This window comes from Theropithecus gelada, chromosome 2, assembly GCF_003255815.1.
Source record: "Theropithecus gelada isolate Dixy chromosome 2, Tgel_1.0, whole genome shotgun sequence".
Taxonomy (NCBI): domain Eukaryota; kingdom Metazoa; phylum Chordata; class Mammalia; order Primates; family Cercopithecidae; genus Theropithecus; species Theropithecus gelada.
Window position 1 is genome coordinate 190,314,150 of NC_037669.1, and position 14,832 is coordinate 190,328,981.

Here is a 14,832-nt window from a genome sequence, read left to right on the forward strand (position 1 = left end):
CCAGGGTCGCAGCTGCATTGCTGAATCCAGCTGCCTTTGTGACCCTGCAGTCCTCTGGGTGGATGTGGTGGGATGTCAGTGAGGCCCTGGTGTGAATTTCCTTTCTGGAATAATGCAGTCATATGGACTCCAGGTAGCTGCCTATACTGGGCTCAGGGCCTGTGAGAGCTGAGGGGCTCTCTTGTAGCCAGGATTGCAGGTATCTGTGGTGGGAATGTGGACTTCTGGGGGTCTCCCACTTACCTTTTCCCTGCAATGGGCAGTTCTTCCTGGCTCTGAGCTAATCCTGACTGGCTGCTTCACTTCCCTCTCTCTGTTGCCATCCTGAGTTTCCATGCCTTAGAGGGTCATGGTCACTTCCTTGTTAAATTTCAGTGCTCTCCCTTAGACACTGTATTCAAGGGTGGTTATCTATTTGTTGGTTGGTCCTTCTTTGTGAAGGAAACAAGTGCTGAGCACCTCTAGTCCACCATCTTGAGGATGCTCAAACTGGGATCTGGTTTCAACTTAGTTTTAAGGTTTCGTAGGTTTAGTTATGCCATCAAATGAATTCTCACACTGTTACCAGGTCTCTGCAGCCAGAGTCACCCTGTGCTCCCTGTGAGTTGCTGCTCCTCCGCCATGTGGTACTGTCACTGGCCCCTGGGCTTTTGCTCATGTCGTTGGCTCAGCCTGGAATGCCCACCTCCCATTTCCCTCTTTGGTATTTCTAAAATCCACTCTTCTTGGAAAGCTCAATGCAGATGCCAACTTCTCCATAACCCTTCTCTGATTCTTTTTCTCCCAATAAAAAGTGACCACATTGCCTCTGAGCCCTGGCAGCACTTCACTTCTTGTAACTTTCAGCAGTCTTTGTCCTCGGTCATTTTCTTGCTTCATGTGGCCTCTCCTACTATATGGCTTGAGGGTGGGGGCTGTGTGAGCAGTATTTCAGTATACAGATGAGCATAGCACCTTATGCCCAGTGGGCAATTATCGTCATTATCATTATTATTATTTTGACGGAGTCCTGCTCTTGTCACCCAGGCTGGAGTGCAATGGCGCAATTTCAGCTCACTGCAACCTCCACCTCCTGGGTTCAAGCCATTCTCCTGCCTCAGCCTCCCAAGTAGCTGAGATTACAGGTGCCCACCACCATGCCCAGATAATTTTTGTATTTTTAGTAGAGACGGGGTTTCACCATGTGAGCCAGGCTGGTCTCAAGCTCCTGACCTCAGGTGATCCACCCACCTCAGACTCCCAAAGTGCTGGGATTACAGGCATGAGCCACCACACCTGGCCAGCAATTATTATTTCCTTAAGAATGAGAACCATTGTGTTACAGTTCTTATCCAAATTTTATTTTAAAGCAACTTCAGATAGTCTTCATGATGCATAGTACCATGTTCACTGAAACTTGTTCATATCCGACCTGTGTTCTCACTTTGCAGTTACCAAGGATTGTACAAAGTGAGTACATGGTTTCAATATGCAGACGTGATCCTGTGGAAAGTGAGGATTACTTGTATATCTAAACAATAAATGTGTAACAAATGTAATCCATCTAATCACATGAAAAAAATGCCAGGAAGTCTCATGCATTGAAGGCAGCCAGTCAGGTACCGTATATTAAACACAGAACTCATAGACAGTCTTGTAAATCAGAGCCCTGGCAGAAAACAGCAATGAATGTCCAATCTCAGAGAGGAAAGGGCTTTAGCGATTGAAGAACTATGTTGTTCCCATTCAGAACCATGACATTGGCTTATGCCAGGCTCTTGATAGAGGCTATATATGGATACAAGAGGCAATGTGAGATACGTAGCTTACACGCTGAAACACGATCATTTCTAGGATATTTTAGTAGCTTCTGAAGACAATGAGGCAGAATATTTGTAATCCGTATGGTCCCAGGAATGCCTTAAAGCCCCCTAAAATCAAATAAACATCAGCATCGCTGGCGTCCTGCTGCTTCCCACAGTGAATGCCATGACGGGCACAGAGAGACTCACAGAACAATACATTTTAAGCCACTAAAGAGCCATGAAACTGCACAGCAAATCTGTTTCAAAAGCTAAAATGCTGAGTTTATATCCTCTACAAAAGAAAGGGACACAGGAAAACAATTAGAAATGATGGAAGATGATCATAAACAGAAGTTTAAGCAACTTTACAGGGAGCCAGGCTGCCTGGGAATGCTGAGGATCAGCCAGAGGGCAGAGCACAGGATGCAGAGTGAGGACCTCCAGGTTTGGGAGTCGGCTGCTGAGCTCCAGGAGGCTCCAGAGACACCGCTACACTGGGTCTGGGTTCTCAGCACCTTCACCAAGGGCCAAGGTGAAGGCTGAGGCATGCTCAAAGTCCACTGAAGATGAGATAAAATGGAATGAATGTGGGCTTTGGAATCTGCAAACCAACTCAGTCTCTCAGCTGCGGTCCTTGGCAGGTTCATTAACCTCTCTGAGCTCATTCTTGTGTTGTGAGAAGAGTCATGGCTGGGGGTTTGGAACTTTTCGTGATAGTCCCAGAGCCAGCCTAGTGTGCCAGCAGCCTTGAGCAAATGGCATCCCCCTCTCCTCTTTTTCATTTCTTCATCTATAAAATGGAAATTATAACCCCTTGCCATTTCCAGGGTGGTTGTGTGGACTGAATACAGATATGTGTGAAAACACGTCAGTAAAACTCTGAACAAGTATAAGAGATTCTTAACACCATTGTCAATGGCTATTTGGGAACCAATCCAACTCTCTACTTTTCTGAATAGAGACAAGCAGTTAGACAACTATGAAAGAAACATAAGACCCTGTTACCGACTGAATTGTGTCCTCCCAAAAGACATCCCCAGTACCTATGAATGTGACCTTACTTGGAAATAGAATCCTAGTAATATAATCAAGTTAACATAATCAAGTTAAGGATCTCTTCTTATAAGGACATCAGTCATTGAATAACATCTGCCTCGCCCCCACCAATCTTGGACGGCTTCATTTTAATTTAGGATGGACCCTAATCCACTGAGTGATGTTCTTATAAAAAGAGAAAAGTGGGCCAGGCACAGTGGCTCCTGCTTGTAATCTCAGCCCTTTGGGAGGCCAAGGCAGGTGGATCACCTGAGGTCAGGAGTTCAAGACCAGCCTGGCCAATGTGGTGAAACCCATCTCTACTAAAAATACACAAATTAGCCAAGTGTAGTGGCGGGTGCCTGTAATCCCAGCTACTCAGGAGGCTGAGGCACGAGAATTGCTCGAACTGGGGAGGCAGAGGTTGCAGCGAGCCAAGATCATGCCACAGCACTCCAGCCTCGGCGACAAAGTGAGACTCTGTCAAAACAAACAAACAAAAAAAAAAAAAAGAAAGAAAAGAAAAGAAAAGAAAAAAGAAAAGGGGCATAAGAAGACACAGACACACAGGGAGAATGCCAGGTGAGGACAGAGACAGAGATTGGAGTGATGCAGCTGCAAACCAAGGAAGGCCAAGGACTGATGGCCATCTCCAGAAGCTAGGAAGAGGCAAGGAAGGTTTCTGCTCAACCTCAGGGGAAGTGCGGTCCTGCTGACACCTTGGTTTCAGACTTCCAGCCTCCAGAACCCAGACAGAATAAATGTCTGCTATTGAAGCCACCCAGTCTGTGATACTTTGTTATGGCAGCCCCAGGAAACTAACACAGACCCCCTAATCTCCTCTTCCCTGTTCAGTAGATACGTGCTGTAACACTTACCCTGGAAGTCCTCTCCAAACTCTTAGAATGGAGTTCTCCCCATAAAAAGGTTTATACTTCTATGTTTCTAAAGAGCTTTGCCACCGTTTTAGCAGCTTCTCCTAAAATCTCTTTAGGGACCTGCTTATAACTCATCTTTGGGGTTGGTGCTCCTGGAACCACTGTAAGCAGGAGATCGTCTGTCTGCTGCTCCTGGGAGGGGAAGCTTCTTGGACCAGCTGCAGAGCAAGCAGCACCCTGTAGAAAGGGTGTAGAAGGGGCAGGAGCTGTCACAGATTAAGGACACCATGATGTACTTTGAAGGGCCTGCCGTAGACTTACCACTTCCTCTCCCCTTTTGCCTCCCAGAGAGTGGATCCATAGAGCCTTCTTTTAGCTCAGATCACAACACAAACTAAATCTACCTTGCTTGGTGCCTGCACCAAGAGGTCAACCTCCTGAGTCACTGGAATGATCACTGGATTGTGAGTCAAGAACCCTGTGATCCATTCCTAATTCTGCCACTCGCCAGCTCTACCGGACTTTCTTCATCTATAAAATGGGTCTGTCACCTCCACCGCGCAGGGAGGGTGTGGACCACAGGTCAGACAGGAATGTAGAAGAGTACTGAAAATGAAAAGTGGTGAAAATCATTATCACCATCATCTTCCACCAGTTGTCAGCGCCTGGGGGTTGGGGAGAAACCTCACAGAGGACCAGGAAGACTGGATCAAAGTGTCCAGCTGGTAGAAGAAGACTCAGCTGTAGGGCCTGATCCTCTGGCATTGGCTGCCCAGGGAGAGAGCAGTTGAGATGCATTCTTCTGGTGGGTAATAAAATGAGTTTACGTAGGGAGGAAGCAGGATGTATAAAGCCCAGGAGCCCGATCTGTTTCTGAGATCAAACAGAGCAGCATTGTGCCGGGGTGTGGAGCTGATGTCAGCGTCTAGAATGCTGGTTGGAATCACCCTGGTTACGCAGCTGGACCGGAATAAGGCAAGTCTGTATCTGAACTCATTAATTTTTACAACCAACTGAACTGTTCTGCCTTTTTTTTTTTTTTTTTTTGCAGGGGAGGGGGTAGGGGGAGGTGGTGCAGGAGGAGAACAAGGGAAGAAAGGCAAAGGGGAGGAACTAGTATGTATGGAGCAGGGGGCTTCCCACCAGCAGACACTATCTCATTATTCCCCAGCAAACGCCAGCTTCGAACCCCCAGCCCCTGGGACAGTCAGGCCTAGCCGCAGCAGCAGGTCCTGCCAGGGGAAGGAGAGAAACGGGCCAGTAAGACATAAGGATAATTAGAGTGGCACAAGCCGCTCCTAGGCGTTCAGGTTATGTCAATGTTTCCATTATATGCCTCACTTTTCAGGGGTTTATAACGGAGCTGTAAAAACTCACGCCAGCTGAGAATTTGGCAGACCAGGTCGCAGCAGCAACGGAGGGACTGTTTTTTTAAATTCAATTCAGCTGCTTGTAACTTGGAGTGGGGGAGGACGTGGTGCACTTGGATAACTCAAAGGGGCTGGTTTGAAGTTTGGGGCACTATTTTGCCGTGCGATCAGCCCTCCTCCTCTTACTGTCATTTCTTTGTGCTGCAGGAAAAAGAACCGCATTATATAAATGCATCCCAAACGCTTCCCAAGCCAAGAATGTACAGATGCTTTCCAAGTGCCAGCCAACTCAGCTTTTCCCCATTCCTAAGAAAGTATACAGGTCAGCCTCTTTCCAGAAAATGTGCAAACCATCTCACCCAAACCTCCACACCAAAAAATTATCAAGCTTCTGCAGATGAGCTGTTTGGGGCTCAATCTGTCCTATGATGGGAAGATACATAGTAAGAGCTATTCCAGACAAATCTCAGTATTTGGGACAGTCCTTTTGCACTGGTGTAACAGGATTTGACTTTGTCGATAAGTATTATCCAAATCTCATCCGATGGGCTTGTTGGCCTCTCAGGCACAGAGTGAAGACAGCTCTTTCTCTCTAATTTAGCCCAGAATCTCTGGTTCAGTCAAAGTTCCCGAATCCTGCAGGATCTTTGACAGTCCAACGCACAGGTCCTTCCACACAGAGCATGGAGGCTTCTTTGATTTTCCTGCCAGAAGGTCTCTCTCTCTCCTCTGCTCTCCTATCTACGCTCTTCCTATTACACGTATCCTTGGACTGCTGTGTCATATTTCAGTGATTTTTGCATGTCTTATGTCTTTTACTGTATGGTGAGCCCCTTATGACAGGGTCCTGAGCTTATTAGTCTCTACTTTCTCCAATGTGCCAAATTTAGGTGAACTCGGCTCAGGACATGTGGGTGGAATTAATTACTAAATAATTAATGAATGACAATCAGAAGCCAAGTGGCAGACAGCAGAAGTAAAAGTAAATGTTGAACAGACAGGGACTTATCAATTCCTTCTTTCTTAATAGAAAACAGCATATCGAATTAATTTCTTACCTTGCTACTGACAATAATACTAAAAAAATGATAAAATGGGGGGAGGGAATCAAGATCCCCAACCAGAATATAGTAACACGATGCAAGCCATAACATGTATGTTCACATGCTCATAACTATGGTAACATAACAGTTATAAAAAGCAAATAAAAACATGTATGTACCTCTACACACAACTCTATTAGCAAATACCTATAGGTACAATGAAAGAAGCATATTTTATTGCATGCACTGATTTTCCTCTCCATTATAACTTAGTCCCCAGCCCCTCATGCTTTGAAAGTGCTTTATAAACCATGAATAAGTAACTGTATACATCGAGAGGGATGACATTGCAGCACTGTAGCACACAGAATATCCAATAAAAATTTGCCTAATGACACTATTCACAATAGCAAAGACTTGGAATCAACCCAAATGTCCATCAGTGACAGACTGAATTAAGAAAATGTGGCACATATACACCATGGAATACTATGCAGCCATAAAAAGTATGAGTTCATGTCCTTTGTAGGGACATGGATGAGGTTGGAAATCATCATTCTCAGCAAACTATTGCAAGGACAGAAAACCAAACACCACATGTTCTCACTTATAGGTGGGAATTGAACAATGAGAACACTTGGACACAGGACAGGGAACATCACACAGGACCTGTCGTGGGGTGGGGAGAAGGGGGAAGGATAGCATTAGGAGAAATACCTAATGTAAATGACGAGTTGATGGGTGCAGCACACCAACATGGCACATATATACATATGTAACAAACCTGCATGTTGTGCACATGTACCCTAGAACATAAAGTATGATAAAAAAAATTTGCCTAATGAATGAATGAACAAATGGGTAAACTGCTATGGTAATTTCACTGAAATAATACTTCATCAAATGCTAAAGAAAATATTGTTAGTGACGGTAACTAAGTTCCATCATAAATACCCAGCTCTGATCTAAAAGTTAGTAATGATAGGATTTCAGTCTTCCTTAGGGGTTCAGAAGATGGTGACCAAATGTCACAGTCATTGGACATGCATGTTCGTGTGATTGAAGGACTGGTCTTTCCAACAAATTTGCACTGATCTGGACAGTGTAAGGTAGCAGAGCTGGGAGGGTCCAAGTATGATGAAGGGTAGTTGAAAAAAGATGATCAAAGTCAGACGCTGGGATTGGTTTTATAAAGGAGCCTGGGATGAATTGCATTTTCTGGAAGACTTCTAATATTGTGCTATAATTTCTGTTTAATTAGAATGTCAAGGTCTTCAAAACTTAAGGAGTATAACTGAAGCTCATGTCTCTAAGTTAGGACACTGAACTAACTTAACTGCCCACCCTCAGATCAATCAATGGCCAAGAGAACTGAGATTACTATGACGATTTAGACCCATTATCATTCATCTTCTGGCACTGAGATAGAAAAAAATGCCTAACCCTGAATCAAAGCATCTCTCTGTACTGCCAGAACAACTCAGGACTCTGTTAGCAGGGAAAAGGGGATGGTTGTTAGGAAGCATCCGACAAGGTCTGCCCCAGGGCAAAATAAGAAAAACTAGATGCTCTCAAAATGTGGTTCCCATACCAGCAGCATCTGGGAACTTCTTAAAAATGCAAATTCTTGCCCCCCGCCCCCTCACACCCAGACTCACTGAATCAGAAACTCTAGGGCTGGGGGCACACAAACTGTGTTTTGATAAGCATCCAGGTGCTTCTGATACTTGCTCAGGTTTCAGAACCACTGGGATAAAGTCTAAGAAAATGCTTAGCAATCAAGCCAGACGACTCAGTGACATTATGGAGCATATGCTTCATCAAAGCCCTCTTATGAGAAAGGGAGGGGAGGATGGGGAAGGGAGGGAAAAAGAGAAGCTGACCTTTATTGAATGCCTACCAAAAGGTAGACAATGTTCTTGGTGCCTTCCCCTACCTCCTTGAACCTAATTCTCATAAACCACATTTTTCCAGATGAGAAAGCTGAGTATCAGAAGGGTTAAGTGACTTGGTCTGGTAAATGATACAGCTCAAATTCTAAGTTTGGTCTGATTCCAAGCCACTGCAACTCCAACTGTTATACCTAATAGGGAACAATCCTAGTAAACTTAGATTTGCTCAATTTATAAAACTACAATTTAGAATAAAATGTATTGTTTTGTTAATAAGCATTAGAGCCCTTTGCAGTTTTACTCAGATCTATATCCCACCATCACCTTCACCATAGCCCACAGTCCACACTCACTCTCACACACACATCATGTCACCTGAAGGTCTGCACTCAGTTCCTCTTTCCTGGAATGTTCTTCTTGGTCTATTCTGTCTGTTGAACTTTATTCTTCTATAAACAATGACACAACTAAAATTGGCTCACCCTGACTATTTATAGTATAGTGCGTGAACCAATTTGCCACTCAACAATTGTCTGTGTAATAAATAAAGGCAAGACTGCTTCACTTGAAATCTTCCTCTACCAAGAAGCACCTTCAAGTTTTCCTTTCTAACCCAATGGCATTCTGCTCACATTTCTAATTTCTACATCTGTCCTATGATGGGATGATACATAGGCTCCATCTCCCAACAAATGTGTAAATTCGCAAAGCCAAGGCTAGGTCTTACTCATCTCTCCAAACTCCACAGCAGCCAGCATAGGGTTTCACTTTGAGTAAGTGCTCAAAATTACGTATGTAATTACATAGACAGGATTGAACTATATAACATGAAATATACACCTCCACTTTAAAGAATAGGATTTTTCAAGTAGCTGATGAATTCTACCATTTCAAGTAAACAGAAGCACATTTCATGCTAACACTGTTGATGAAGGAGCAAGCCTTTCCTTTGGATCGTTCCAGTGGATTTTACATTGCCTTGTGCTTAGCTAATCTAATTCTGAGAATACAGTGTCACTGTTGGATGTTGAAATGGAGCCATTTGGGGAAGCTGAATGGAAAACCTCCCAGGAGGAATTATTGAGGCACCTGTTGAATTACCCATAATAAATGATACCGGCCAACTCACAACATAATCTCCTCGCACACCCTGTACCCTGATCATTCTCTCCCTGCTTGAACTTTTTGGATGACTTTCAAGAGTGTTTGGAAGTTAAATATATCCAGTAGCTTCCAAAAAGTATCAAGGGACAACTTTAAAAGTGACATTGAACCACAGATAATGATATTTCTTTATAAAGGTCTTTAAAGGAACACCTTTCTACAATAAATTTTGAGTGTTCGGGGAATGATAGGGTTTGAAGGGGGTAGAGAAAATATGAAAATGGTTAATAAAATCTGGGACTTTCTAGGCAGATAACACAACAGGTTCAAAGAAAGCTTATAAACATAAATATCAAAGAACGTAGTAATAATGTGTTCAATTACTCTTTCACTCCTTTTGTCTCCTTAGTTATTCTTCAGTATTTCCTGGGCTTTCATTTTCAATAACTAACCAATAAGAATTTATCAATTACTTTCTACACCATAAGGCTCAGCTTGAGAGGCAAAAAGAGAAAGAAAGGATGGCTGTCATCTCTTATGTGTTTTTACCTTTTAAGGATGTAGAAATGCTTTCATATTCTTGATCTCATTCCATGCAAGGTACTACTCTCATTGTAAAGATGAGTAAACAGAAGACCACATGCTTTACAAGGGGCTGAGTGGGGGCTGAAGCTCAGGTCTTCTTTTTTTTTTTTTTTTTTTTTTTGAGACGGAGTCTCGCTCTGTAGCCCAGGCTAGAGTGCAGTGGCCGGATCTCAGCTCACTGCAAGCTCCGCCTCCCGGGTTCACGCCATTCTCCGGCCTCAGCCTCCCGAGTAGCTGGGACTACAGACGCCCGCCACCTCGCCCGGCTAGTTTTTTTTTTTTTTGTATTTCTTAGTAGAGACAGGGTTTCACCGTGTTAGCCAGGATGGTCTCGATCTCCTGACCTCGTGATCCGCCCGTCTCGGCCTCCCAAAGTGCTGGGATTACAGGCTTGAGCCACCGCGCCCGGCCGAAGCTCAGGTCTTCTGACTCCAAGTCCTGTGCTGCTGCAAAGATTCGGATGGTTTTCAATACATTTATAGCATAAATATATGCTCTCACAATATGAAAAGCCTTAAAGGATGCGTTTTATAGACCTCTGGGTAACAAGGCATTGCATTTAAGTGTTTAACTTCCTCTCCACCAATATCCCCTCTGAAACAACCCAGAGAAGCATAAAAAAGAAAAAGTTTTGGTGGAAGGGAAGAAAAAGTACTAAAGCAATGTTGGGAACAAGGCAAGTGCACCTTCCACGTGGTAGAAGTTGGCACCATCCTTTTCAATATGGCTTAGATGGGACCAGAGGAGGGGAGACGCTGTGGACAGTCTTGCAGCTCTTCTTCCTGGAAAACAGCAGTGGTTATAGGAAATAAGGGGCAGAAGGACCTTGAGATCCCCAGCAAACATGACTTCCCCGCTTCAGTTTTGGAAGGCTGAGGGAGTGTTGTGTGCAAGTTAGGTAAGAAGACCAGGACTTGCTTCAGCTGTAGATGAGAAGCATTTGAAAGCAGTAGCAGTAGGAGACCCCTGCATAAGCACAATGACTGCATTACACAAATATTATGCAAGGGAGCCAACTTCACATTGTGGACAACAACTCAAGGAAGGAGATGGAAGAAAACACAGCTTCATCCTAGTGTTAAGTCAGGCAGAAAGAAGATGAAATGCAGAAAGTCCGCACAGGACCCAGCAGCTGCACCACTGGTAGAGAAGTGTGCAGACAAGGAGCCCCAGTTCTCTCCCTGAGCCTGCGGTAATTCCAGCTCCCTCCTTCTGCCTCTGTCCCCTATTGTCTGCCCTTGACCCCAGCTTCTTCTCTACTCTCCTCCATCTGTTGCACGTCTTAAGCAGTCATATAAATTTACTTCCATCAAAAAAAAATGTACTCACACTGTTTTTGAACAAACAGCAGAACCAGACACACCTTTTTCTTATTTCTTGTGAGTAAAAGAGAACCAACGTGGGGATTATATAAGACAGAAAACCTAGACTCAAAATGCAGAAAAAGATAGTATCTGGCTGGGCACGGTGGCTTACACCTGTAATCTCAGCACTTTGGGAGGCCGAGCTGGGCGGATCTCTTGGGGTCAGGAGTTTGAGACCAGCCTGAACAACATGGTGAAACTCCATCTCTACTAAAAATACAAAAACTATTTAGCTGGGTGGTGGTGGCGCACACCTATAATCCCAGCTACTTGGGAGGCTGAGGCAGGAGAATCACTTGAACACAGGAGGCAGTGGTTGCAGTGAGCTGAAATCATGCCACTGTACTCCAGCCTGGGCAACAGAGTGAGACTCCATCTCAAAAAAAAAAAAAAAAAAATGTACTCACACTGTTTATGAACAAATAGCAGAATGAGACACACCTTTTTCTTATTTCTTATAAGTAAAAGAGAACCAGAATGGGGATTATATAAGACGGAAAACCTAGGCTCAAAATACAGAAAAAAACAGGGTCTGGCTGGGCATGGTGGCTTATGCTTGTAATCTCAGCACTTTGGGAGGCTGAGGTGGGAGGATCAGTTGAGGTCAGAAGTTTGAGACCAGCCTGGCCAACATAGTGAAATACCATCTCTACCAAAAGTACAAATATTAGCCAGCCATGGTGGCACACACCTGTAATCCCAGCTACTTGGGAGGCTGATACAGGAGAATCACTGGAACCCAGGAGGCAGAGGTTGCAGTGAACCAAGATGGCACCACTGCACTCTAGCCTGGGGAACAGAGTGAGATGAAAAAAGAAAGAGAGAGAGAGAGAGAGAGAGAGAGAGAAAGAAAGAGAAAGAAAGAAAGAAAGAAAGAAAGAAAGAAAGAAAGAAAGAAAGAATCTTTCTAAAAAGCAAACATGAATTACAGAATTTAGAAAACAATTAGGAAACCCAGATTTAGGTTTCCATAAAAATTCCAATAAAAGATAAATCAAATGATGAAAAATGAGAGATAAAAGCAGCAATGAACTGGGCCCTGGCTCAGCAGAGGTGAAAATTCACAAGAGGTAAGGAAACTAAAACAGAAATAGTAAATTATAATTTTCACTCAAAGGGAGAAAAAGTAAAACAGGCAGTGCAACAAGACAAAATTGGCAATGCAGGAGAGAAACCTGAAAAACTGCCATGGAATAAGGAGGAGAAAGACAAAATGACTCAAAAAATGAGAGAAAAATTGTTGGGTTTGAAGAAGAGATAATATAGAAATCACAAACAAGAGATGTTCCTGAGACATGGGGAAGAGCAGAATAAATAAAACAAAAATAAAATAAAATATAAAAGAAGGAAACTTTCCTGAGCTGATGTTTCCATTAGGATCAGGGTCAGCTATCTGTGACAGCTGCAACACTAAACCTTAAGGAAGGCTGTGAAATAGTTTTTATTCCCTGCAGCTATGTGTCCATAGGCATATCAGGGATTATGTTTCTAAGAAGAAAACTATGGATTTGGGGGAACCACTACCAACCTCTACCATAACTGAATAAAAATGTACATTTACAGATCAAAAGATCTCCCTAAGTACCTGGCAAAATTACCTCAAAGACTTCAACTAGCAGATGAACTCAAGTTCAAGAACTATAAGAACATTTTACAATTACCTAGACAGGAAACAAGTTAGGTTACCTACAAAGACAGAAATATAGACTAGCATCAGATAGCCCTGTAACATTAAACATCAGATGAAAAGGGCGAAATGTTCATAGTTTTGAGTGCAAAATTGCCTGCCAGTCGAGAATTCTAAACTCATTTAAGTTGTCATTCATGTCTGAAAAAATTTCTTATATTTCTTTGCATTTTCTTACAAATTTTTTCAATTATTCAGAGATTCCTAAGCCATATCACTCACATTATTTTTGAAAAAACTACTTACATCATACTCCAGCCAACTCAGAAATTATTCAAAACAAAAAATGGAGAAGTTCTAATGAAATGGAACTTATGGTTATTACTTTTTTTTTTTTTTTTTTTTTGAGACAGGGTCTTACTCTGTTGCTCAGGCTGGAGTCCAGTGGTGCAGTCTTGGCTCACTGCAGCCTCTGTGTCCTGGGATCAAGGGATCCTCCCACCTCAGCCTCCTGAGTACCTGAGACCACAGGCACATGTCAATATGCTCTGATAAAAAAAAAAAAAAAAAAAAAAATTGTAGAGATGTGGTCTCACTATATTGCCCAGGCTGGTCTTGAACTCCTGGGTTCAAGTGATCCTCTTGCCTTGGCCTCCCAAAGTGCTGAGATTACAGGCATGAGCTACCATGCCCGGCTGTCACAGTGGTTACTAAAAATCAATTAAACATCATCTAAAGTATGGTTGCAAAAGATACTTTAAATACAAAACAGTAATTCTTGAAAGAGAAAATAATTTTTAAAATAATAAGTGGCATAAATTTGACAAAATTCAACGAATATACACTTAAAATTTGTGTATTTCATTGTTTATAAATTTTGCCTCAAAGAAAAATACTGCAAGCAATTATTAAACTCTAGTTAGTGATATTTATGCAGAAGTATTCAAGAAGTATATTGATGTCTTTGTCTGTTTTACATTGCTATAAATGAATAGCTGAGACTGAGTAGTTTATAAAGAAAAAAGGTTTATTTAGCTCACAGTTCAGCTGGCTGAGGGACTGGGCATCTGGTGAAAGCCTCAGGTTGCTTCCATTCATAATGAAGGCAAAGGGAAGCCAGCATGTTCAGAGACCACATGGTGAAGAAGGGAGCAAGAGAGAGGAGGAGGGGAGCTGCCAGGCTCTATTTGACAACCAGCTCTCTAAGGTACTAACAGAGCAGGAACTCACTCATTCCTCCCCACACCAGGGACAGCATTCATCTATTCCTTAGGGATCCACCCCAACTACTCAAACGCCTCCCATTAGGCCCCACCTCCAACACTGAGGATCAAATGTCAGCATGCAATTTGGAAGAATCAAACATCAAACTATACCAATTGGTATTTTCAGTTTACTTTGAAATACATTTGTTTTAAACACGGGTTGATAGATGGACCGAGCATGATACAGCAAGTATAGGAAAATGGCGATGGTAGACACATGGGTGTTTACTGTAGAATTCTTTCAACTTTTCTGTATGTTTGAAAATGTTTGTAAAACAGTATGTTGGGAAAAAAGGTAACCCCTGAGTCTAAAATCCAAAATTAAATACATAAAATAAGAAACTGAGTGAACTTAGGAAGGAGAGCAAAATTAAAGATTATTTCTTAACCTTGCATAAGAAACAATCAATGGGTAGCCCATTTTTAAAACAAAAAATTGGGAAAATATAGATTCGCGTATTTTTAAAATTTTCAGGGCAATCCAAAGAAAATTTTAAAATAGGACCTATACCTTCCATATCACTAGTGGAAAAATAGAAAATGAAAATACAAACAACATAGTGCAAACAATTTTAAGCAAAGAGCAAGAAAATATTTTTAAAATCCAGAAAGCATAAGCAACTGGACCGAAGTTAAAACGAAAATGCTAACTATGATAACAAATGTAAGTGGCTTTAACTCCCATATTTGAAAAACTAAGCTTATCAATATGCTATCCCAAGATGTATACATCAAAGAAATAAAAGTATTAGAATAAGAAAGGATAAGCTAGCAAACACATCACATGCACAAATACTCAATTTGTAAAGAAACCAGGATCACAATATTTTGTATCAAAGTAGAAATTAAAAGGAAAAACTTACATGAAATTTAGATAAATATTGA

General features: G+C 42.4%; 1 long non-coding RNA gene across 1 annotated transcript in view; it reads right to left on the reverse strand.

The window, feature by feature from the left end:
- Positions 1–1,318: 1,318 nt before the first annotated feature.
- Positions 1,319–14,832, reverse strand: part of LOC112619450 — a 46,427-nt gene continuing 32,913 nt past the window's right edge. Inside the window, exons 2-3 of the long non-coding RNA XR_003118223.1 lie at positions 3,698–3,934; positions 1,319–2,625 (exon numbers count right to left, since the gene is read on the reverse strand). This is a non-coding gene — a long non-coding RNA (uncharacterized LOC112619450). The remainder of the gene's footprint in view (positions 2,626–3,697; positions 3,935–14,832) is intronic.